At 40.3% G+C, this 22191-nt stretch overlaps 1 long non-coding RNA gene across 1 annotated transcript in view; it reads right to left on the reverse strand.

The window, feature by feature from the left end:
* LOC148222304 (uncharacterized) overlaps nucleotides 1-19699 on the reverse strand; it is a 35030-nt gene extending 15331 nt beyond the window's left edge. The window contains exon 1 of the long non-coding RNA XR_015806178.1: nucleotides 19576-19699. This is a non-coding gene — a long non-coding RNA (uncharacterized LOC148222304). The remainder of the gene's footprint in view (nucleotides 1-19575) is intronic.
* Nucleotides 19700-22191: the final 2492 nt, after the last annotated feature.

The following is a 22191-nucleotide window of genomic DNA, read 5'->3' on the forward strand; positions in this document are numbered from 1 at the left end:
CTATCCAGGTGGGAATGTCCACGTCAGCTCCTGCTTCACCTTCAGCTGAGTGTGCTTCTTGTTGTTATAAACTCTCTTTATGGTCACATTTCATTGTTTCAGCTCATATTAATCTCAACTTCCCTTCTATATCACGTTTCTTTGCAGTCAAAATATTTCTTGTTTCCACTAAATTAGTTTATCCTCTAAATGCTGAATTCATTGTTTTGAAAATAACTGAAAATAGACTTCTTTTTTTTTGATCTTCTGAAATCTCAGCACAAGGATAAAATTGTCATTTTTCAAACCAAAAAGATTGCAGAAAGGAGAGCCATATTCTTTTAAAATCTACCTTGTAGTTCTCGTCCTCTTTTTAGACAGGAAAATAAAGAGAATTACAATGTGGCATTTGTTACATCTGAATGCAATTACTAATTTTATAGTGATACAAGTAAACGAAGCTGCCAAAATGTCTGTTTCTTTAGCCCTGTCATCCATTTTAATTCATGTCCTAGGAAATTCATGGCACAGGGAATTGCACATATATCAGAATGCCTTGTACATAGGTGGAGCAGCACATATACAAGTTTAATCTAATGTAGCAGTGCACATCTACTCTTTTAAAATACAGCCCTGACAATTTGCTGAAGTCTGGCTTTGATCATGACAACAGCCAATTTCCCAAGAAGCTTCTAGATTCAGGTTTTAGTGAAGACACTGTCAGTTCAGTGTTAGTTACATATATAAAAATCAATGTTTTAGACAAGCTATATTTTTTTTTCCTTCCAAGGCTAGAGTTGAAAAAAAATATTATGGTTTTGTTTTATATTGGGTTTTTTCTTCTTATTTCTTTTGGGAAGAAAAAAAGTAATGTTTAAATTTTCCAGCTGTTGCTTTATACTGTGATATTTTATGTTAGGTTGCCTCAGCCATGTCAAATGATATAAAGTTACATGATGTAATTATGTGACTTGCATTGAGTTATCTCAATATGACATAGCAGGCAGGCCTGCTGGAAAAGACACACTTTCCTGGAAACTGCAGATAAATTTTCTGAGAGTGGAAAGCAGTTAGTAGTGGCTGCCCTGGGTAACAACATCAGGCCTGACATTCTGCAGTATATTTGTTATTGATTTGGTGGATGACTTGGTGAATGTTCTGATAACAGAAAATTCCTTAGACTAAAGAAAACCTCACAAAATTGTAAAATTTCCCAAAGGATCAAGTCAAACCGGGTGACTGAATAATATGGTGATAACATGGTGCTGATAATAAGTTGAGAAAATGAAATGTATAACCATAATACTTTAATGTAGAAGGTAAATAATCTCTTCCAACATGGCTTAACTGCTTAATACATCAGTGTGTTCAGAACTGAACAATATTCCTGAGATTTTACTGAAAGTGCATCTAAATTTCCCTATGGATCATGCTTCTATTTCCACTGGCATTGATAGATCCTCAATCATGGCTCAAAATTAACAAAAAGTGGAAATACTGTAAAACAAAAATCTTAAGGCATCCTCTAGGAAGTTTCTTGATTTTTTTCCCTAGGTCTGATTTTGCTGTGCTGTTCCATGTCACTTGCTCCCATGTCATCAGTATTATCACCAGAAAAGCTTTATACTCTGCTGCCACATCATCACAGTTCCAGAAAACAAAAGGAATAGACTCTGACAAGGGGAACACTAGCAAAAATCAATCAAGATTTGCAACCTACAGTCTGTTAACTGCGTTGTCACCTTCAACATCTGTTGGAATGCAGAATGATTTATTCTTTGATAAATACTGTCCTCCAAATACATTCTTCTGTATTTTCCAAATAAATTCTGATGAAAAATTTGTTCTCTCCATTTTGGTTATTTGGTGTGTCTAGTCTGGATGGGTGTAGATGGGTTGGTTTGCATTGTCATCAAGTGCTGCCCACAATATATTTTTTTCTATTTACTCCCAGTAGGAGAACAGAGCTGACAAACAAGTGATGGGTTGTGACAGGGCTGCAGTGGCCTCCTTAAAAACTCTTGAACACTGGTAAATTTTTGCACACTCTCTTACATGTGGTCTTTTAATAGTTCATGTTCAGTCTTCCTCCTGGTCGTGGTTTGCTGTCCAACACCTATTTCAGCTGATTGTTTCTTTTATTTAATTATTGTTCCGGGTACCTGCACTCACACATCTTCAGTTGCTGCTGTTTCTCTCATAGTCATCAAGAGTCACTGGAAAAAACCGACTGCTCTCATTCCATTACATTGTTCCATTGCTTCCAGTCCATTTCAACACACAGACCTGGGAGTGGCTGATTCCCCAGTCAGAGGGGCCTCAACAGCTGGGAGAGATGGGCAGGGAGAAAACATGTGAAATTCACCCAAGGCAATGGAGGTCCTGCTCCTGGGCAGGAACAAGCCCAGCACCAACAGAGACTGGGGGGACCTGGGGGTGCTGGGGACACGGAGCTGTCCCTGAGCCAGCAGAGTGTCCTGGGGGTGCTGGGGACACGGAGCTGTCCCTGATCCAGCAGAGTGTCCTGGGGGTGCTGGGGACACGGAGCTGTCCCTGAGCCAGCAGTGTCCTGGCCCAAGGAGGCCAAGGGTGCCTGGGCCATGGGCAGAGCCCTGGCAGCAGGTCAGGGGCGCTGCTGGCCCTGTGCCCAGCCCTGGGGGCTCCTCTGCAGTGCTGTGCCCAGCTCTGCATCCTCAGCACAGCAGGGACAGGAGCTCCTGGAGCTGAGCAAGGGCTGGAGCAGCTCAGTGCCAGCAAAGGCTGAGGGAGCTGGGGCTGCTCAGCCTGGAGAGGAGCCCCAGCTGAGAGGGGACTCAGCCCTGGGTGTTCCTGGCTGTCCCTGGGTGTCCCTGTGTGTCTATCTGTCCCTGTGTGTCCGTCTGTCCCTGTGTGTCCCTGTGTGTCCGTCTGTCCCTGTGTGTCCCTGTGTGCAGGCAGGCTCAGAGCAGTGCCAGGCTCTGCTCCAGGCTCAGCAATGGCCCCAGAGCCACGGGCAGGGGCTGAGCCCAGGAGCTGCCCCTGCACAGGAGGCACAACTTCTGCCCTGGGCAGTGCCCAGCCCTGAGCAGAGTGTGCAGAGAGGCTGTGCAGTCTCCTCCCTGGGGATATTCCAGAGCCACATGGACACACTGCTGTGCCCTGTGCTCTGGGATGGCCCTGCTGGAGCAGGGAGGTGGCACCAGAGCAGCCCCTGGGGCCCCTCCAGCCTCACCCAGCCTGGGGTTCTGTGATTAAAGGAGGAAGCTCAATGAGTGGAGAGAAGGATTTCAACACAGGGAGCAATATTACCTCAGAAATTAATCTGTGGGCTGTTAAAACACAACTTTAAAATATTTTTCCCTTTTGTTAGCATGTGGTTGATTCAGAGGACTTTAAAATGAAAGAAATTCAAACCAGCCTTTCAAAAGGATTGTCCCAACTTCCAGAAACTTTGTTCAAAATTGTCTTCCAGATTTTTTATTTAGTCTTTCACCTACTTGTTAGTGACTGTCAGGGCTCTGCAAATCACAAATGTAACTATGGCTCATTCTGTCTTTATTTCTATTAATATTTTTGTGTTCATCATTAATACAATAATTTGCTACAGAAGAATTAAGATTTATTATACTTTGTCTCTTTAATTTAGGAATAAATAAATTAAAAAAGCTGCTCTCCATCTCCTGTTTCCAATGAAAAGAAAGTTCAAAAGTTTAATTACCATAGCCATACTAAGTTTGCATTTGGACTCAAAGTAGACAAAACAGAAGAAAAGCTGATGGAGTATTAGCTGATCTTCTCTTAGGGGAAGGTGAGAAAAATCAATGTAAGGAAGACATAGAAAGGAAATGGAAAGTGTTGAAAGATAAATGAAGGTCTTTCATCTAGCAGTGAATACACTATGACAAAAAAAAAAGATCCAATGGAGATGAAAAATAAAGTGTTGGAAAGTGACATCTATAAGGTGTAAAATATCTGGACCAAAGGTGAAGTAGGAAGATTAAAGAGTAAAGTCAAGCAAGTGTAAAAACACCTGATAAAAAAGTTTAAATGTGGACAACAAAAAGAAGTGTGCCGGAGGTTAGGATAAATAAAATATGTTGGATTGCCAAAAAGAACAAGATGATGTTGAAGGGGACTGTGAGACACCATAAAAATCGTTCAGAAATGCCTTTTATAAAAAACATGTACAGTGAAAATAATACATAAACCAAATATATACAGTTTAAAATTCAAGCCTGAGTTTATAACTGAATATGTGTAAACACAAAAATTCCCATTTTGCTTTGTGAGTGTCTGAGTTCTCCCAGCTGCTCAGGGAGATCTAGTCAAATAAACGTTGACAATTCTTCAGTTCACCCATCTAGCACGATGACATTCCCGAACAGAACTGGAATGCAGTTTTGCATTTTGCATCTGCAACGATTCATTAGAATCAGGTGTAAGTCAACATCATTGCTGAATTTAACCAGGGCCTTATTTTTGCAACAATTTGCAGTGGTTAAAGGGGGTTTCCATTTTTCATCTGAGCTGGCTTGTTTTGCTCTGAAATGGATTAGAGGTGCTTGTGCCTGCACTTACCAGGTGGCAACCACAGGGCTGGGTAAGTCTTTCTAAGCACTTCTCTCATAATTAAGACATTAAAACACATGAGGATAGATAAATAGGTAACTAAATCAAAATTAAGAGAGCCACAAAGGCTCTCTTGAAAGCTTCTCTTGAAAGCTGCATACAGAAAGTATTTGAAGTGTTTTCCCTTTTTTTCTCCCACTATTTTGAAAATTCCATTCTCTTAATGTGTTTAAAAGTATTTGTAATATGAATCAACAATGTGTAATTGTTCACATTTCTTTTTATTGGTTTCAGTAATCCAGGGCAAAATATAGTATTTAAATCATGTTATAAATAGCCAGCATGGTTTATTTGTTCCCCAGAGGCACATGGTTATACCCCAAAGGCCTGATGCACTCAGTGAGATTGGATGGGGGATAAAACAGAGAACAGAAATTTCAGTAGAATACAGGAATAGTGGGAGAGAGAAATATGACAGTTTACAGAATATAATGTAATTTATGCTGCATTTGTTGTTGAAATACATCATTTACCACATTTTCTGCACAAAATCCAGGCTGGCAGAATTCTTCCACCTTTTTATACAGTGACCACTGTGAATTGTTTAGGAGAAAAAGGAAGAAAGGCTATGAGGGATTATAATAATTGATAATATTTTGCAATAATGAGATAATAAAATTGTGGTTTTTAGAGGCTGCACAGAAAGCATGTCAAAAATACCATTTCTAGGGGTGGGAGGGGGGAATTAGGAACATATCAATCTTGTATTATTTTTATTACCAAATAAAAGAGTTTTGTTAATTTCAATTTTTCATAAAGTGTTAAACCTTTTTTAATGGCTTAAATAGAATAATACCAGGAAGAGCTGGTAAAATGACAAGGATCCCCCATTTTGACTGTGAATAAAAATATTGTATTAATGCAGTTTTTAGGATAGGTGGGGAGGTTATTGGTTTGTTTTAAACAAAGTAGTTTAAATCAGATTTGCCACTGTAAAATGTTTCACCTTCTATACGAGAGAGTAAATTAAGGGCAGCTTTCATTTAAATGAAGGGTTTGAAGGAAGGGTTTGAGTGTCATTGGCTCTGATTGCTCCTGTTATTTTTTATTAATGAAAATTCACCAGCTGGCACTGAATACAACTTCCCCATGGATTGAGCAGATTCATCCACGTTAATTTCCTGCCCCTGAAGCATTTCAGGATACGGATCTGCTTAGACCCCCTCCCCTAAATTTTCTAGCCCAGGAGAATATCTCGAATTCTGGTTGATGTTTGTAAAGGAGACAGAAGCACATCTGCCCAGAAACGTGTCCAAAGCTTCTCTCACCTATTCCATCCACGAACACACATTTGAAATTCCAGTAGCTGTCCCAGCAGGATGCCTAGGAGCTGTATGTACAGCTCTGTGAAATAGCCACTTGCTCTGGTGTTCTTCTTTTCACCTTTACTTTCTTATTTTCTGCTTCTTAAATCACACTGTCGCAGACTAGTCCTTGGGCTTTTCCTCTGAGTTTTACATTTCAGGAGCAGAGTTAGTTGCTATAAATTGTGGGTGGAAAATGTGAGAAGATTGAATACAAATCTGTGTTACTGTGTGTGGGATTTGCTGTGTCACTCAGCAGAGACTGGATACAGCACATTTTATTTACTCTTCCCTAGGACATAACAACTCCACTGTTTTATCTGCATTCATCTTCAGTACATTTATAGGTGGTAGGAAAGGTCCTTACCCAGAACTGGGCTCACCCTTTACAATAATATGGATTAGCCATGAAATTTGTCTCCAGAGAAGGACTGGGTGTGGCACTCAGTGCTCTGGGCTGACTAACAAGGTGGGGCTGGGCACACGTTGGACTTGATGATCTTGAAGGTTTATGTGATCACCAGATCCAGGGATTTGGGTTGTGCTCATGTCTGTTCTCTTTTTCTCTATGATACCAAAGGTAAGACAAAGAATCTTAGTGAGCTAAATCACCAAAAGCATATTTAATGGTAAATTCTCTTGAGTTAAAAATACTTATTGATGCTGAACACATGTATAATACTCATAGTCTGCAAACCAGTGTAAGGTAATTAACGCAATTATTTCTCTCTACTTCTCCCTGATGATGGGTGAAGATTTCTCTGATGAGGGACTTCTGATCTAGGTAGGTTGCTTGAAATTTAGAGCAGCAGCTCTATCAACAGCTGTGACCCTTGATACTGTTACCATAATCAAAGGAACTTGTCCTACTCTTCCCCAAATTAGAGCAGCTGTAACTGAGAACAAGCATCTGGAAATGTTTTGAAACAATGAGGAAAGACATTGCTTATTCATATTCCTCAAGGCCAAATGTTTTGGTTTTTCTTCTCTTCTTTGGTAAAAAAAAATTGATCTTTGAATTTGGGAGGTGGACCTTCCACAAACTCCAACTGCAAAGATCAAGGAATTAATGGATGAAGGAAAACACCCTCTATTTTCTATCAATCTGCTCTAACTGAAATAGGCTTGTTGGCAGTTTCAGTTAAACTGCATCTGTTCATAGAAGGGAAGAGGAGTTCAACCACCTCACTCAGTCATGTTTCATTAACAGAGAAGTTCAAACCTTATTTACATAGAAATCTGCAGAAATTATAATATTTGATTGAGTGTAAGAATTTTTATATAACTTGCAGAAGGACTGAATTGAGTTAAATTCAAGCTCAGAAGAAAAAGAACAAGTATGACTTCATGCTGTAATTAAGGTCATAATAAGAACCAGACACACTGTTCTGGTATGCACTGGAAGCTGTTTTGCTTTGAAATCAAATTAATTGTCCCAAGTTATCCCTGTTATGTGATCTCTTGATAAGTTGGTTTGTTTTGATTACAACTCTGAAAGTAATTAAAAGATAATCACTGTGTCACAAACACAAGCACACAATCCAACCAGGAAAGAAGCAAAACACACTGAATGACATCTATATGCTTCTATAACAGCAATTTACAGAGTCCTGCCCTCACCCCAGAATTATTTTAGGACTCCTAAGTTCTTTTGGGCTCCTTAATGCAATGGTGTCTGTTGTAGAAAACCAGAGCCAGAGCATTTCCAGTGCTCTGCAGCTCTGAGCTTCTTTGCTCAGGTGAGACCCTGAGCACCTGCAGAGGTGCCCCAGCCCTGGGCCAGCACAGCAAGGAGCTGGAGCTGCTGAGAGAGCCCAGAGGAGGCTCCAGGATGAGCAGAGCATGGAGCAGCTCTGCTGGGAGGAAAGGCTGGCACAGCTGGCATTGTTCACCTGCAGAGGAGAAGCTTTGGGCTGAGCTCAGGGTGGCCTTGCAGGGCCTGAAGGAGCTGCAGGAAAGATGGAGAGAGACAATTGGCAAGGGCTGGAGGGACAGCACACAGGGAATGGCTGCCAGTGGCAGAGGGCAGGGTTGGATGGGATATTGGGCAGGAATTGTTCCCTGGCAGGGTGGGCAGGGCTGGCACAGGGTGCCCAGAGCAGCTGTGGCTGCCCCTGGATCCCTGGCAGTGCCCAAGGCCAGGTTGGACATTGGGGCTTGGAGCAGCCTGGGACAGTGGGAGGTGTCCCTGCACAGGACAAGAGGTTGGAATGATATGGGCTTTAAGGTCCCTTCCAACCCAAACCATTGTCCATTTATCTTATTTAGGTGCCATAGAGCAGCTGAAATATTTTGAAGCTAAAGAATCAGCTGTATGTGTCGTAACACCTACAATGGAAAGTGCTAAAGAAGTTCAAAGGACGAGACAAATAAAGAGACAAATAATTCTGTGTTTTCCCCATCCATGGGCTGAGGTGCTATTTTCTGTCTTGGGAAGTATTGCAGATCTCCATGATGTACAGCAGATAACTGAATCCAACAGGTCCCTGCAGCTGGCAGCAGTGAGGCAGCTGAAAAGCGACAGCTGAAGTTCTCTGTGCATCCACACAGGCCCACCTTACTGGTGGCATTCTGCCCAATTCTCCTATCACATCATTATTTCATCCACTGTGCAGCCTTTCATTGTAACTCAGCCTATAAAGTCTTTAGGGAATGGGCAGTTGTTTGAGCTGTCCACTAAAACACCTTTACAGGTGACTGAAATATAAACACTAGTAGGCTCAGATTGTCCTCACAGGCCAGGCTTAATTATCGCTATCTAAAAGAAACAGTGGAATTACTATGCAAAATACAACTACAGAAAGTATTAATAGCTATATAGTGTAGAGAATTATCCTAAATGGACTGGGAAACTGTAGGAGAATATATTTCTATTTTTATATGAAGGGTGGTGTCTCTGAGAGTTAAAGAGCCAAAGATTAATCATGGAGTTTTGGATAAATAGGGAAATAGGAATGTTGCTGCTATTTAAAATTACTAATTCCACCTCAGCCTCAATGAATACTCATTCAACATTGTTAAACACTGAAATTTTTAGGGATAAATAGTAAATTTTTCAGAAAGAGCTCTTTAAATTTATCTGAAGGTTGGGAGGCAACAAAACATCACCAGGTGCGTGAATTTCTCTGTTGAAATGATTTTATTGTATTTATTCATGTTGTAATATTGATAGTGTAACATCACAGCTATCTTTGCATGCTTGCAAATATGCAGGGGATCACAAAACTTACTGTGCTTGTTCACTTGAAAAATATGATATGCTTTAACTTAACTCTCCATAGTTATGATTTAATGAAGGAATTACATCCCTTTTTTCCTCTGTTTGTGTTTGTGACCACTGTTTGTGTTACTGGTGTCCCTTGCTATATGTATTCTTTCTGTTCCTGTATCTCATTAAACAGAGAGAGGGAAAATCTCATGGGGTTTTAAAACATATTTGAAATACTTCAAAAACTTCTGGCTGTCTGTGTAGTTCTCTTATGCCAGTTCATGTCAATGCAAAATGAACTCCCAAAACCCAAACCCTCCCAAAAAGTGAAACGGTCCATTAATCACCACTTCAGTAGAATATTCCAAATCTTTGATAATAATTTTTTACCTTGGGCAATGGCCAAGTAACCCACTGAGACATTTTAGGGAAATTAGAAACTCTGTTTTCCAATGAGCTCTGTTCATTCAGACCCCACTACATCCACAAGAGTACCAGGACTGAGTATTAATGATGTTTCTGTTCCACAGGAGAGGAATGCTGGTACAGGGATAATGTCTTCCCTGAAAATATTTAATCCAGAATAAGATTGTTCCTATCTGGTTTATTCCCAAGTAGATCTTTGAGCACAGAGCATCATCCCAGCGCAGCTTTTCTAAAATGGATTAAAATGCACATCAGAAACGCTCCTGACAGGTTCAAGGTACTCCTTGTTCTTGCTCCACTGACCAGTACCATTAAACAAAAGGTAAAGTCTTTGCCCCTGGATCAGACACTCCCTGTTTCTCAATGCAGAACAGCAGGTCTCCAATGGGAGCTGAGGCAGGAGTGTTACCCACACTCCAGCTGGGATCACCAGCCAGCCTGGGGAAGCTGGGGAGCTACAAAAGTCATAAGAAACTCTCATTTCATTGGAAGTATCACAGCCTGGCAGAGCTGCTTTGCTAATTAGTGGTCCAAACCTTGTTGTTCTGACAGGTTTACAGCGTGCCAGCACTGGAGGATTCACTCTAGGAAAGACCTTCACTGGAGAAATTGAATTTGAAAACAGGCGCTCATGGCTAAATAATAGGTAAATATTTGTTCCTACTTACTCAAATGTATTAATGTGTAATCTGGGCTTAATTCGTTGATGTAGGAAAATTGATAAATGGCTTTTTAGCTCCTTTTGCATACTGTGACTTTGAGAATGTAAAATTTTGTCCGTTATGAACTCTAGATACAGAATAATGTAATAATTTTTCACGTGATTTCAATGGAGCTAGGATTTATACCCCAGTAATTTTGCACCATTGCAGTTTTTAATTAAACAGAGCTGTTGTGGAGCTACATGCATTATCTATAAAAGGTGAACATAAACTAAGTCCAGAGCTATGGCTTAATGGATGCCTTTTCATGTAGGACCAATATATAATGCTTTGCCCAAAATGCATTACATACTACTTGAGTCTTACAAGATGCTTGACCCAGACTCCCATGGCTAAAGGGATTAAATTTTTGTGAATTTTTTTGTACTTGCATGGTAGCATGAAGAACTCTTTCCAAGGGCTGCAGTCACCCAGAGTTTCCTGGGTCTGAACCTAACTTTGAATCCAGCAGACAGAATGCTCCAAGAAGGACTCTTTTATAAACAGCATTTCCACAAGGAGCAGAAGCGTGGGACCCCAGGTACATGGGCAGTGCTGAAGGCAGAGAAAGGGGCTACAGCTCTTTGAGTCTCCCAAGAAAATGAATAAACTCCTGTTTGTATCTTCTGCCTCAAACACAACATAGGCAGCAGGGGAGGGAAGGGATCCCATCCCTCTACTCTGCTCTGCTCTACTCTGGTGAGAACTGGATTGCTGCATTCAGTTCTGGTGCCCCAACATAAGAAGGACATGGACCTGTTGGAGAGATCCCAGAGGAGGCCACGGAGGTGCTGAGGGGACTGGAGCACCTCCCCTGTGGAGCCAGGCTGGGAGAGCTGGGGCTGCTCAGCCTGGAGAGGAGAAGGCTGTGTGGAGAGCTCACAGCTCCTTCCAGGGTCTGAGGGGCTGCAGGGAACCAGAGAGGGACAATTCCTCAGCAACTGCAGTGCCAGCACACAGGGAATGGCTGCCAGTGCCAGAGGGCAGGGCTGGATGGGATATTGGGCAGGAATTGTTCCCTGGCAGGGTGGGCAGGCCCTGGCACAGGGTGCCCAGAGCAGCTGTGGCTGCCCCTGGATCCCTGGCAGTGCCCAAGGCCAGGTTGGACACTGAGGCTGGAGCAGCCTGGGACAGTGGGAGGTGTCCCTGCACAGGGTTGGGTGGCACTGGGTGGGATTTAAGGCACCTTCCCCAACAAACCGTTCTGGGATTATGTGTGTGAGTATTTTCCTGGGATTAGAAAAACACTGTGGAAGACACTGGGAGTGTCCTCTCTTCCTCTCTGTCTTACTCTCCCCTTTTTTCTTAGTCTTTTGGCCTTTTCTGCTAGAATAGATTTGTTGTTAGGGTCTGGGGTGTTTTTAGATTTTGAAAGGCGAGTGAAAAGCTGTGACTGTCTTGAAGATGTTTGCACTTGCAGTTTTGCAGACTTATCTTGCTTGCTGAGTACCAGGCTTAATGACTCTGTGTAATCTCATCATCCCTCAGACCCATTTGCTACAGGCCTTTTTTTCTCCTTTCCTTCTTTTTCCCTACCTCAGGCTGCAAAGCTTGTTTTTGTTTGTTTTTTTAATTGCAAGAACATTTCTAGAATGTCTTCATGTCCCTTTCTGGAGCAGCTGGCAGTAAAGGAAAAAGAAAATTTCCAAGGAGATATAAACCGAAGGAACATTACAACCATTAATCACTAATATCCATTAATTAATAATATCCTTCTTAGTGCATTGCAAGATGGGAAAACAGTGACAGGTGTAGGTGCATTACTGGCAGCAGTGCAAAGCTTGATCATTGTCAGTGCAACAGAAACAAAAGAACCATCCTGATACTGACACAAAATTTGCTCCTGCAAAATTCCCCAAGTTTTAAATTCTGGAATTGAATTTAAATCCTTCATATGGACATAGGAACAAACTCTCCTTGCAGCTTGGAAATGACAAAAGGCTAACGGTGCAGTAAACAGCCTTGATTCTCTCTCTCTGTACAACCTTTTAATGACTGTCATTGCTTTAGCTCCAAGAGGTTGGTGATCTAATTAGGGCAAATTGAATAAGACTGTTTTTACGCTAAAGCGTGAGAAAGTTAATTGAAATCAATCCATATTCAGTGAAAATGCTGGCGACATCACTGATAATTTAAAGCAATTAAAAGATGTTGTCCTGAAGCAAGGCAGAAACATTAAGTCTAAGAGTCTGTTAAAGAAAACTACCTATATTATACAGCTAAGATGGACTAAGGATAGCTGAAGCAATTAGAAACCCTGAAGCATAAACTCAGTCATGTGTAATCTTCTTTGAGCTATTTCAAGCCATTTGTTTCTGGTAAAGTCACAGATATTTTTTTAAATCCCATTTGTGACATTTTGTTAACAATGGTGTGCTCCACTTGCAAGCCTCCAATTCTCATTGATGGGCCATTGTGCTTTAAGAAAATTGAAATTGAAATGCATTTTCCAGGCTCATTTAAAGTTTTTGTTCATAGGATGCAAAACATTGATTTGGTAGATACAAAGGATAAAATTCAGTCCCTTGTTTTTTAACAGATTTGTAAACATGGCAGGGTAAACATGATGGGTTTTCTTTCTGAAAACTGCAAATCTATCATAAAATCATTAAAGTTGGAAAAGACCTCCAATATCATCAAACTCAACCTGTGGAACTTGCTGAGGGGATGAGAATTCAGAACTGCACAGTTCTTATTTGAAAGTTCCTTCTAGGATGAGTAATAAGACATAAGATGAGGAACAGAATAATGAGCAAAAAAAGGTTTGAAATAATATCTGCAAAGTTTATGTTGTTGCTGTCTGCATTTGGTGTCTGGACTTGATTGGAACTGACTCTGTTACCTGCCACCTCTGGCATGGCTCGTGCAGTCCAGTGAGGAGCCTTAACTGCAATGACACATGCTGAGAATGCTGGACAAACATGAAACTGTATGAAAGATTAATTCCATAAAATACACTATAGACACAGACTGAAGACAGCTAAAATTAATTTGGTAAATAGTAGTAATTATCTTTTATGAGCTGTCACAGCTTGTACTTGCAGATTTGTAGAAATCTTGGTCTTGGCAGTTTCCTGCTTAGGCAGAGTTAAACATATGGAGGTGTAAAAGGACTAATTGGGAGTCAACAGCACAACGGACGTGTCCTTCAAGGGGTCTCAAAACAAATGTTTGAGCTCATTTTACTGGTGCTGTGTATGTCCCAGCCCCAAAGCCTGATTATCCTGCTGCAGCTCCAGCCCTGGCTCCTGAGGGGTTTGTAACACGTCCAACAGTCCTGACCATCAGCACAGGACAGCCTCCCTCCCGTGAGGTCCCTGCTGCACACCAGGCTGTTAGCCACCCCCCAAAAGCCCATGGACGTTAGGGATGGCCACCACTTGCTTGAGGCCAGGGTGGCTGCTGCAAAGCCTTCCTCCCCACAACACACCTGGGGGGGATGGAGGAAGAAGTGAAGCTGAAATCACCCAGAAAAAAAAGGGAACACAACATTGGAAGACTTCACAGCCTTGGAGTAGATATTGGTTAATTTTTATTAATTATATTATTGTGTTTGTTCCTTGTTTTTATGTGTACAAGTTCCCCCCTGCAATAGCAAAGGCTTTCACTTTTGGAGTGAATGCTGCTCATGTAAATAGTGGAATTTGTCTTTTTTCCTTCACCTTCTAGTCCTTAGTCCTGTGCCAGATAAGAATCTTGCGTTGATGCAACATTTTTTGCTTCTTTTCCCCCTTTTAAAAACATTTTTAGGAGAAATTATGCCCATGTTCTTAAAACAGTAGGGGGAAAAAAAGCATTAGACACCTCAAGACTCTAAAACCAGAGCACAGTTTCTTATGTTTGAACCAATTTAATAATTTTTCTTGTCTTTTTTTTTTTTGTTTCTTGAATTGTAAATGCTTTGACTGTGCTATACTGAAAGATACTTTTCATTCCTTTGTTTATCTGCATTCAACACGAGGTGGAAGGAATAATGTTCTTAGTCAGAAATTGGAAGCAAGTTATACTAATGTCATTTGTTGATCTTACATGTCCTGGATTACTGCAGAAAACTTTGCCAACATTCTGGTCACTCTTTATTGATTGTAAATGCTGAAGTTTCTTTGTTTTCTGGTGAAAAACCCCCACATTGTTATCCTTTATATTATGAATATTTTGTTGTCTCAAAGGATATGTCTGCTATGGGTGTGTACTGTGGTGCCTACTGCTTCTAACTGGGATTAACATTTTATGTGCAAAAAGTGATGATCAGAGACAACATATTTGCTGGACAGGGTAGAGAGAACATAGAAGTAAATAAATATTTTATGCCAAGAAATGTATTGATTTGTTTGGGTCATTCAGGAATTATGAATAATGTCAGGAAATGACGCTGGGAAGCACCTGGTATTTGGTGCTTTAAAAATGAAATCTTCGTCTCAAAATATTTCTGCCAAAAAGTCTGGAAAGGTGAAGAACCAGCTCTGCCCACCACAAATCCTCAGGACGTCTGTGCATGTAGCAGCTAGAGACCTTTAAAATTCCTGCATTTTTAAATGTGCAGTTTATAGTAACTCTAGAAATAAAGAAAGAGGTTTTTTTTCTCTTTTTAGACCTAAACTGAACATAGAAACTTAGTTTAAACTCGCATTTTTCAGAAGACTTAGCTCAACTCTCTGAACGAAATGTCCTTTCTGAATTTTGAAGAGCAGTCTGAGTTAAGTCTCAGTTTGGCTGAGCTGGTTTTCCCCTGTCAATTCCTCTTAACTCTGTAGATCACCTCTAACAAGTTTAGCTTTTATGCACTTTCATATTGCACTACAAACTCACCGTGAGGATGCCATGCCTTATTTCCTCTGCAAGATATTTAATCAAAAATGATCCACAATTTCAAGCATGGATGCCCAACATCTCATTATTAGCCACTCCCTGGGACTCTTTAGAGTGCTCTAACCTCAGCTGGGATGTGGTGACAGGATTCAGCAGCCCACTGGTGGTTTACAGTTTAGGTCATCCTTTAACTCTCCTTGTTATTTGGTAGGAAAAAGCAGGGGGAATGTATCAGCAGTGAAATTGTTGATCTGTATGACCTTGGTCTAATTTGAGACCTCAAGAAATCAAGTAAGAGGCAGCCCAAAGAATGGACTCTTCAGTTAATTTGCTTTCCCTGCTCCTTGACTTCTCAAGGGTTTCACTACAAGGACACTTTCCAGGGAGTTCATGAATTTTTCAGACACCTTTCATCACTGACCTTTCACTTCAATTTGAAGAGAATGGCCTGGTCTGGGCCGAATGACATTGTTACCATTGCCTTTAATTTGTCTCATGTCAACCAAACACAACTACACGGCCTTTGTAATCATGTTGATCTAGCAAGCCTCACTGGTCTGAGCAGAACATTTCTCCCCATCTTAATCTTTACAAATGTGGTGTTACTTGGTGAAATAAAGCTTGAGAGAGGGTCAGGAAAAATGATGACTAGAGCTGAAAGTTATTTTTTTCCTATAACCCAGTTTTCTCGAAGTTGCTCAGTTATTGTTTGTTTTCCTTTTTTAAAAGAATGAAGTTTGAGTCCCATTCATTTTTTGAAACAATGAAGATAACTGTGTGTTTTGTTCCTAATAAAGCCCGATAACCCTTCCACATAATGGCAGCAGAGGCTAACTGATAAAATGGTGGGAATGAGGAATGTTGCCTAGATAAAATGTAAAACAAGAAATGTGTGGCCATTCCTGCGAGCTGCAATGTTTTTACCACATCATTTAGTCCTAGATCATTGTAATTCTGGTGCTAATTAAGTGAGGCTCCAGTTTACATAAGGCTGCTACAGCAATAATCATGTCCAGTTAAAGGTCACATTAAATGATTTGGGTCTCAGTTCCATAACGGCTAATTCCAACAACGCTACTTCAAGACAGTGATATTGTTTAAAATTTGTAATGCACTCATATTCTGGCAAGGAAGCTTTTGTGTCTCTATTGTGAGCAGTTTGCTTTTATGAAGATAATTATTAGTTTTCTACAGATCCCCTCTTTTTCTGCTTTTACATTTGTAGAAAAAGTGCAGTGAGCTGTTGTAAACTCTGAGTCATCATTTACAGGTTGCAAAGTGGGGTGGTTTGGTGATATCCACCTAGAAACATGTAGTGAATAAATTAAATTGAATTAAAAAGAGAAGAAAAAAAGCAAAAGTTACATTGTTGTACATGATGCCCTCAGAGTGTTTTGTTGCTACATGTGATGTATCCATAGAACGCTGACATGCAAATTGAAGATGCTGAATCCCAGCTAAAGTTCATTAGATATTTTTATCAGTTCTGGGTTTTCAGATTTGCCCCATTATGCTTAAGAACTACAAAAAAGCCCCCACTGCTGGCATCAGAATCTGCTTTTTGGTTACCATTTTGTTCCTTTAAAAATATTTTATGTGCATTTAGAACATTTTGCAATTCTTACCGTGTTTTAAAGCATGCAGTACTTCTCTTTGACTCATTGTCAATAAAGCATATCTCACCGCATTATTTTATCCTAATCTAGCATGGTTTTGGAATGTTCTAGGCCATACTATTAAAATAATAGTGAAATAAGAGTTGCTGCACACAACCCTTGGGATTAAAACCACCTCTGCAGCCATCAGCACAAATCCTGAGAGAACAATCTTCCCTCCTGGTGATCCAGCTCTGGCCTGTCCTGTGGTCTTGCCTCAGGGAATTCTGAGGTGAGCTTCCCCTTAGGAGCATATGTAGGAAATGACATATCTGTGTACAGGTTGAGGAAAATATTAAAAAGAATGTCTTTATCCATTGTAGTCTCATGCCGTCAACTTTGGGAAGCAAAATTCTGTTACACCACAGACTGAAATACTTTTTTTCTCCTGTTGAAAAGCAAATGAATTTTCCCTCTTTGTAAATGCAGGAATTTGAGATTTGCTGTGAGCTTCAAACACTGTTAAATAGACAAAAATGTACCTTATAAGTATTTCCAGACTGGACAAAGGTTTGAGTTTTAAGTCTGGGTTTGATGCTAAATTTGCACTTCTCTGACTGATGGGAGCCCTGGGAACTGGGGGTGATGGGAGCTGCTCTTCAATCTGCAGGCAGAGAATCAGAGCTGCTACCATTCATGTTCCATGCATGTGTTTTTTTTAATATAAAACAGGATAACAATATTTTTCTGCCAAAGTGTATGATGTCAGGAATGGAAAAAATATGCAAGTACATTTTTTTCTTTCTAAAGTAGGATTATGAAAGTTTGAAAGTTCCTAAGACACTTAAGCTGAATGGTTCATTATTTTTAAAATTACCAATAAGTAGAAAAAATATCTTTGCTGACTACCTGGTATTTTTTCAATGGCATTTTGTTTTGCTTTAAATATTGCTTCTGGTTTGCATTATACTGTTTGCCCACCTAGTGAATTATTGTGGAATTTCTATCAGCATCTAATTTTTGCCTATTAGGTTTAAACAAGATAAAAATATTCTCTGTGTAAATTCTCTGGGGAAAAGCTGCACGTAAGTGGTAATGGCAATTATGGTAAATGCTGAACCCAGCATTTCTAAGTGCTTGCTGCAAAAATTCTCTGTAAAATATTTCATGTTAATCACATGGTCTGTGTTGTTTACCTGAGCTCTTTACATGAAAACAGCCACACAGAACTTAAAAAAAAAAAAAGAAAAGTAACCAGAGTCTTTGCACTTTAAATGTTGTTTGACTTCTGCTGTATCAAGGACTACATTGATATAACAGTGCTTAAGGGAAACAACAATATGCTGTTTGGTTATAGAACACCACCTATGGGAGAAAAATAATTTGAATCGGTTTCAGGCTGATTTTATGATTCAGGTTTTTTTTCAGTCAGCACAAATTCCAGTTGTGCTCGTTTGTACACCAGGCTGTGCAAGAGCATTCTGAGGCATAATTAATTGATGGTGCATGTGTGACATATCACTGCACAGTCATTCAGTCCCTCCTGACTGACACAACTGTGCCCATTTTATAGACACAATCAGCCTGCTCTTTCCTCCTGGGATCATTGTTCTGCTGACACTGGGATTTGATTTGTTTCTCTTAGGAAGTGGCCTCTTTCCAGTCAATAGTTACCTGTTGTTAGTGGTTTAGCAATGGAGTATAAACTATATTTTATTTAGAGAGTCTTTCCACAGTGTCTTGGTGATCATACAGAGATGAAAATGAAGCAGGCTCTGATTTATCCTGCAACTTATTAATAAACAAAATAATTGCTTGTGTGTTCTTACGGAATCTTTAACTTGCACATTCAAAAGTGCTCCAGACTGGCCAAGCTGCCAAAGCCTGAAAGGCAGGCAGCTCCTTTAATACGAAAAGTTCAAGCAGCTTATTCTTGCTTTCTAAAGGAGAAAAATCTGAACTGCCCCTTCTCTAGATTAGCTAAAAGCCTTTTGCTATCAGTTAGTGTTGCTGTAGAGTTCATTCCTAACAAACCTTTGTCCTTGCACTGTGTAGCTCCCAGCTGTCAGAAACCATTTCTGCACCTTGTGAATTTAATCAATTCGGTGTGTCTGCTGAAAGTAATAAAACATCATTGAAATTCTGGTTTAAGAAAGTTAATGCACTAACTGTTATCCGTGTGGCTGCAGACAGCTAAACTGTAAGATATGGACTTTCTATTGTAAAGCTCTTTTAAAAAATTACACTGATATCCTTGGTTGCACTTTAACTTGTGGATTAATAGACCTTTAAATTTGAAACCAGCTCATCACCTTGCATTAAATGAAACAAGGCTATTTTGGACAGTTTTTTAACAAAGGGTCAAGATAATATTAAAGGTAGATAAATTCAGAAAATTTCAAAACTTACCTGCATGGGCAGCCCAAGGCCTCCATCTCTAGGGTTCTAGTCCCCTGTTTGTTACTTGGGCAGCAAACTCTCTTTGCAGGTTTTCTGTAGCACTTCTGGACTAAATTTTCTGCCTTTTTTAGTCTGTGTGTGGTGTAAACTTGAACCCTGGAGGGTATCTCAGCTGGTAGATCACTGCACTATATTCTTATTGCATGTTATCTTTGCTTTTCTGTTGCTACTCCGTCTTTTTTTTTTTTTTTAAAATTCCATGGTACAGCTCATATCATGACATATATTAGCCAATTTAGTAACTTAAAGAGTGGTCATATAATTTTTTGTAAGGTGATAAATAGGAGTGGTTTCACTCATCAGCATTAATCATGCAGGCTGCAAGTGCCCATGGGGAAATCTGGTAAACTCTAAGGCAAGAGGAAATTTTAAGTTCATACCAAAAGTCAGAAGAATATCTCCAGAAGGAAATGAGGGTTAATAAGCACTTGATTCTGAAAACCAGCAGTGAAACAAATGGGTGAATTCTGAGAGAATGTACTTACCAAACAGCAATAGCACAACAACAAAGCTGGCAGGAATTGGGATGGTAGTTTTCTGGCAATTGGTTGAAAAAACTCTGCACTGCGAGGATTTAGTTAAGGAGATGTGAAAATAAATCACTGAGGCAGTGTCCAGCAAAGTGTATTGACCTTCACACCAGTACACACATTGTAAATTACAACAGCATCGGAGGGAAGGGGAGAACCAGAGGCTAAAATACAGAAGGAATGCAAATGTGGGCAGTGGAAAGCCATTCATTACAGCGTGTGAGTGGCAATCAATAACCTCTTAACTAGGCAAGGGAGAGAAAATAACTCCACATGGTGTGTTGTCAGAGGGTGCAAGACCTCAGGCTCTTTCAGAAAGTGAGAACAGTTGCAGTGTGGTACAGATTTGCTAATAATGAGGCAGGACATTTAAAACCTCTGTGAGATGAATTTCTGATGGAGCACAGAGAATAAGGAACACAGGAGATGGAGCTCAGAGCTCAGATTTCATCTGCCTTCATCTCTGGCTGCCTGGAGTGCCAGGTCAGGGTAAGGGGCAGGACGCCTCAGCCTCATTTCAGAGCTCCGAGACAAAGCCCTGAGAGAGAGCCCAGCATGCAAAAGGGAACCATGCAGAGTGAGCCAGGAAGGAGTGCTGGGAAACTGCACTCACCACAGGCAGGTCTCTCACTTGATGGGTTTTAGTTGGTTTTCTCCCCTTTTTCAAAGTATGATGGGCAAGAGATCTGATACCACAACTTCATGTACTGAAAGTGCAGCAGAGCCTGGCTCTGCTCACCTGCACCAACCCCCTGCCAAGGCACCTGAGCAGCTTGTACAGGAACAGATCTAGGTGGGGTGGAATATCTTCAGAGAAGGAGCCTTGTGCTACCTCTGCCTCTGAGACTAAAACGTTTCAAAATATTGAGGCTGTCAGTGTTTAGAAAACTAAAGGAATAATGATAATTGAAAAGAAATCTTTTTAATGTCTCACTAATCTCACAGTTATGTGCAAATCAGGCTTGTCAAAAGGTTTAGTTTTTAAGCCCTGTCATGTTTGTAATCTTCTTTATGTTCTTTTGGCATAATGGGACGCTCAAAACAGCTATGTATTTATCTCAAAATCAGATCTTTTCTTATATATTTCATTCAAGCAAGAAAGTGAATTGCAGCAGGTTGTAAGGAGCTTTGCAATTCTTGTTTTTTTTCCTACGTTCTTTGTCTTTCTTTTGTATATTGTGACAAATAAAACAAAATAAAGGTGCTTCATAGAGGATGAAAATATGAAACTACATAAGGACCTCCTTCATCAGAGAATGAGAGAATAAACCATTTAGGGATGTTGTTTAATGCACAGACCACAGCCAGACATGAAAGTGAGGAAATGAAAATGTTCTCAAATACAATCTTACTCTTTCCTTCCTTTGTGTTTCAAATTTTCCTGACAGAAAACAGCTGAAAGGGAATCAAGGAACTTTGCACTTTTCCCAAATGGTATCAACCTATGGCTACCTAAAACTGGGGAGAAGTTTGCAGACTGGACAAGTCTTGGCTGTGTTGAAATTGAAAATGTATTGATGCTCTTAGAAGTTTATAAGGCTGCAGTTCTCTGGAGTTCTCACCTTGAAGCCTTTCACTAAAACATTTAGAAAATAACACAAAACAGGTAAACAGAAGGATTTTTTTTTATTATTTTTTTGCTGCACACTAATACTGGGTTTAAGGTAAGTCTTTCTATAGAAACTTCTGAGCATTGTGCCTGTAACTCAGCCCATTGCCTTGATCTTTTGTCCTCCTCTGTGGTATACATGATATACAGACACTTCAAACAGGAGGGTTCTATGTTTGCAGCTCTTTTAGCTCTAAACTACATTATATGATACATTGCCTTTTATCAAGCTGTGTGTTTGGCTTACAGATCCATACAGAGCTGAAAATGAATGAAGTATTTAAGACACTTTGTTTATGTTGTGATCACTCCCAGTGAAACACCCATGTCACCAATAACTAGGAGAGTTCTAGCTGAATTCCTGATGAATTTTTCTTGACCTCCTGTACAGCGTGCCAGCTTTTCCCTGTGGCTGGATTACGTATGGCTGGGTTAGCATCCACCCACATTGTGATCATCATGGTCTTGTCGATGCTCTCAGAGAGAATGGCAGCATAATCCCAGAATCCCAGAATGGCTTGGGTTGGAAGGAACCTTAGAGATCATTTAGTTTCAACCATTTCCATTGTCCCAGGCTGCTCCAAGCCCTGCCCATCCTAGCCTGGAACACTTCCAGGGATGCAGGGGCAGCCATACCTTCTCCAGTCAACCTGGAAGTGCCTCACCATTTTCAGAGGGAGCTCTTTTTATCCATTAAATAATTAATATTTTTTTTAAGTTGGGCTGTTTGTGTGTATTTGCACCTCCCGCATAGAAAGTGCTTAATTAAAGCAGCTTCAATTTTGTTTCTTTCAAAAGGATCTCACTAGATAAAGTAGCCAGTTCTGAAAACTAACGAATAAATTAAGAATCCTCTTCAGACCGAAATATAGCTAATTAAACCAAGCTAAACATAATTAGACTCATATCTGGAGTAAAGGTAAGAGAGATGGTGATATTAATGCATCCATTCAGCTCAGACT

This window comes from Sturnus vulgaris, chromosome 12 (assembly GCF_052056855.1).
Source record: "Sturnus vulgaris isolate bStuVul1 chromosome 12, bStuVul1.hap1, whole genome shotgun sequence".
Lineage (NCBI taxonomy): Eukaryota > Metazoa > Chordata > Aves > Passeriformes > Sturnidae > Sturnus > Sturnus vulgaris.